This window comes from Arachis ipaensis, chromosome B05, assembly GCF_000816755.2.
Source record: "Arachis ipaensis cultivar K30076 chromosome B05, Araip1.1, whole genome shotgun sequence".
NCBI lineage: Eukaryota > Viridiplantae > Streptophyta > Magnoliopsida > Fabales > Fabaceae > Arachis > Arachis ipaensis.
The window spans coordinates 6,487,486-6,491,554 of record NC_029789.2 but is presented as its reverse complement, the minus strand read 5'-3'; the positions used below and the strand labels follow the sequence as shown (position 1 = coordinate 6,491,554).

The 4,069-nt window shown below is 31.1% G+C and overlaps 2 long non-coding RNA genes across 3 annotated transcripts in view; both read right to left on the bottom strand.

Moving 5' to 3' along the window:
- LOC110271720 overlaps positions 1-1,464 on the bottom strand; it is a 5,934-nt gene extending 4,470 nt beyond the window's left edge. The window contains exon 1 of one of the 2 annotated variants that reach the window (XR_002362323.1): positions 1,175-1,464. This is a non-coding gene — a long non-coding RNA (uncharacterized LOC110271720). The remainder of the gene's footprint in view (positions 1-1,174) is intronic. The other variant, XR_002362324.1, reaches the window with a different exon arrangement.
- LOC110271721 lies at positions 2,095-2,991 on the bottom strand. Its single transcript, XR_002362325.1, has 2 exons — positions 2,367-2,991; positions 2,095-2,247 (listed from the first exon to the last, which is right to left on the bottom strand). It is a non-coding gene; the product is annotated as an uncharacterized LOC110271721 (long non-coding RNA).

Genomic DNA, 4,069 nt, shown 5'->3' with positions numbered 1-4,069 from the left:
AATCTCTCTAAGCTTGAACAATTTCCCAATTCCTTGATTTAATTGCTCATGAGAAGAGATGAAGTTTGGTCACTGATTATACCACACACATTCATAAATGAAAGTATTGGTAGGATTAAATGTCACAATATCCATCCAACCACCAACTTAATCCAATGTGAGAGAGCATTTCTAGCATGATTTCCTCATTCTTCTTCTAAGGTTCAGAGGAAATCCAAGTATGAGCAATTTCTCTTCCGAGACAATTACCCAATTAGATTAAGATCGAAAGCTCTCTAGTAAAATCAAGAGAAAAAAAAAGAAGAAGAAGAATAAAGTGAAAAAAAAAAACAAAAAAAAAGAAGAAAAAAACAAAAAAAAAAAAAAATTATCTTCCTTATAATTATTGTCCTTTTCATATATTATTTTTTTCACCTACAAGATTCGAGGACGAATCTTTTTTGAAGAGGAGGAGAATGATACGTGCTTCAAATGTTCGTGATATGAAGAGTTCAAAAGTTATTTAGAAGATATTTTAGTTTACATTTTTAGAATATTTTATTTAATGTATTTTGATTTTGTTTATTTAATTACTAGATTGGGCCTTATGTTTATGGGCTTTAGTGTTTTCTTTGTTTTAACCTAATAAGAGGTTATAAATACATCCTTAGCTATTGTAGTCGTAGTATAGAATTTTTAGAGGTTTGAAAACCCCTTTTTGGTTGTTACATCGGGGAATTGAATAGAAGGTTGAGGAGTCCCTTCGATTCAATTTCCAAACTATGGCGTTGACAAGTTAGGTTGAGGAGTCCCTTTCTTGTTGCGTCAAAAAATTGGGTAGAAAGTAGAGTGATTCTCTTTGTACTCAATTTCAACTTATCTTTTTTGTTCCTATTTTAATTTCAATGTATCTTTTTATTCAGTTGAATCCTTATTTTCTAGTTGAGGAGTCCCTCTCTTGTTGCATCGGGGAATTGGGTAGAAGGTTGAGGAGTCCCTTCGATACAATTCCCAAACTATGGCATTGACAAGTTAGGTCCTTTCTTGTTGCGTCAAGAAATTGGATAGAAAGTAGAGTGATTCTCTTTGTATTCAATTTCAACCTAACCTTTTTTGTTTTTATTTCAATTTCAATGTATCTTTTCTATTCAATTTCAATTCTTGTCTTTGTTTATTTCTTTTATTTCCGTATCACCTCGATTAGAGAGGGTGAGGCCGGCCTCCTCCACTAACAAAGAATGTCAGCTCAATTTTTCAAAAAATAACTGGAATGATATTTAGACAAGCTAGATAGCCAAATGTTTCATTAATGCCCTGGCAATACTAGCCCTGTACAATATGGACATAGCCATATAAGCTCACCATGCATAGCATAAGACAGGTAATCAGACATTTTACATAATGATGGAGAAAATATGTTTAACTATTCTTTCAGAAAAATATGAATTTTTGTACCATTTTTTCAAAGGAAAAAGTTTCAGGTAAACTAAAAGACTACCTGGCTAGAAAGTTTCTTCTCCCTGATTATGAAATATAAAGGGCTGCAAGTAGCAAACATATTCCATGACCCCAATCACCAAACATTATGGCAAAAAGAAATGGAAATGTAACTATAGTATACACAGTGGGATTCGCTTCCTGATACTTAGCAACCCCCCCTGCAATAGCACAAAATTCAATGTGCAAAGTATTGAGATATTGCAAAATCCACCAACTCTATGATTGTTTTTAACATTCAATATCAAGTTTGATCAGTCTGTTTTGAAACTATAGAACTTCAAAAATAAAATGTATTGAATTTTAACTTCTGCATTTGAACTGTTTAGATAATATCAACTTTAAACATTCACATTCTAATAATAAATCTAATCCGATCCAGGTGTCACTATGTCTATTAGAATAAATAGACTGAGGCTTGCTACTCTTTATCATTTCAGTATTCTTCTGATGTATTTAATACAACCTAGTACGTCAATGCTATAGTTTTCAGGAGAACTGCAGGACAAATACTGATTAGAAGAAGAAGAATAGAAGTAACAGAATGAGGCTTGCTACTGAGAAGAAGAAAAAGGAAGTTTAAACTCATTCATGTATCACGACTTGCAACTATAAATGTCATTTTGTTTGTATATTGATACTCTACAGAACATGCATACTACAAACCTATGATGATCATGCAATAAATATGTTTCACTTATTTTTATATACTATCTATCCCTCCACACTCACAGGGATCACCGAACTAATGGATAATAATGCATCTTGAATCTGAAAAACCACACCAGCATATTCCATAAATCAATTTTAGTGACCCACTAACCCTATAGAAAGTATTAACTCTGGGTAGACCAAATGAGATCCATGATGGAATCACAATAACAATTTACCTGCTTTGTTGCAAAAATAGGACTCCACCCTTCAACCACAAGACATTTTTTCGTCACATCAAGGCTCAGCATGTTCAAGGTATGGTAAACAGATTTTTCCTCATGAGTTGAGAAAAATATAATCAACAGAAAGTAATCAGTAACACCAATAGAAGAAAATACTTTTTGAATAATTGGAAGATGAACACTGGCACTCAACCAAATACTTATAAAGAAAGCTTTTCCAGACAGTTATAAAAATTCATTTTTATTATGTTGCATAACACTGAACATGGTTAAGTTCAATATTTAACATACCAAAGGTTCCATTGCTCAAATTGCGATCCAGCATCTATAGTAGTCTTCAATTCTGAAAGTCTTCCTGAAACCTTACAGAAAACATTTTGAACCAATCATTTTCTTGGATATTCAGGGGAGACAACAAAGGCTACTGTTCACTACTACAAGAATATATTTTCATGTAATTTAAGCAACCAAAAACCAGCAGCAATCTGATGTCAAGGAATACTGCTAGATAACATCTCCCACTCCACCAATTAGGCAAAGACAGGCCAATCCAACCATTTCAAAAATATATTGTTCAAAGAACGAACCCCCCCTGTATTTTTTGGAGCTCAAAAATATACAGTCGAACACATAGTAAGATATATTAAAATTGATCAAATTGCAATCAATAAATATCTTAAAATAAAATTATTTCTTGTTTATTAGCCAAGTATGAATCACATGTTTTTTTTATTATTTCACCAAATTCAATGTACTCTTGAGTTGAATTAAAAAAATATTTTCATGAATAATTTTTTAGAAGAAAGATGACAATTGCCGTATCTAATTTGTACAAAATCAAAAGATTTTAAAATGAGTCTATTTATAATTATTTGATTCGATTTAAACAGATAAAAGATAAGTATCTTGATACGTGCTTCAAATATTCGTGATATGAAGAGTTCAAGAGTTATTTAGAAGATATTTTAGTTTACATTTTTAGAATATTTTATTTAATGTATTTTGATTTTGTTTATTTAATTACTAGATTGAGCCTTATGTTTATGGGCTTTAGTGTTTTCTTTGTTTTAACCTAATAAGAGGTTATAAATATCTCCTTAGCTATTGTAGTCGTAGTATAGAATTTTTAGAGGTTTGAAAACCCCTTTTTGGTTTCGTGATGAAACCATGGTGTGGACAATTGAGGTTGAGGAGTCCCTCTATTGTTACATCGGGGAATTGAATAGAAGGTTGAGGAGTCCCTTCGATTCAATTTCCAAACTATGGCGTTGACAAGTTAGATTGAGGAGTCCCTTTCTTGTTGCGTCAAGAAATTGGGTAGAAAGTAGAGTGATTCTCTTTGTACTCAATTTCAACTTATCTTTTTTGTTCCTATTTTAATTTCAATGTATCTTTTTATTCAGTTGAATCCTTATTTTTTTATTTATCTTTTATTTCCGTATCATTTGGTATCAGAGCTCAGGTATTAGATTAATTCTTATTAATCTATATTTGTTCTTCTTTTATCATAAAAAAAAAGAGTCCAGTGTTTGTCACGTCTTTCATTTTGTTCTTGTGTTCTTGTTTTCGTTTGCGTTTCATTATTTAAAAAAAAAAAGAAGAAGAAGAATAAAGTGAAAAAAAAAACAAAAAAAAAGAAGAAAAAAACAAAAAAAAAAGAAATTATCTTCCTTATAATTATTGTCCTTTTCATATAT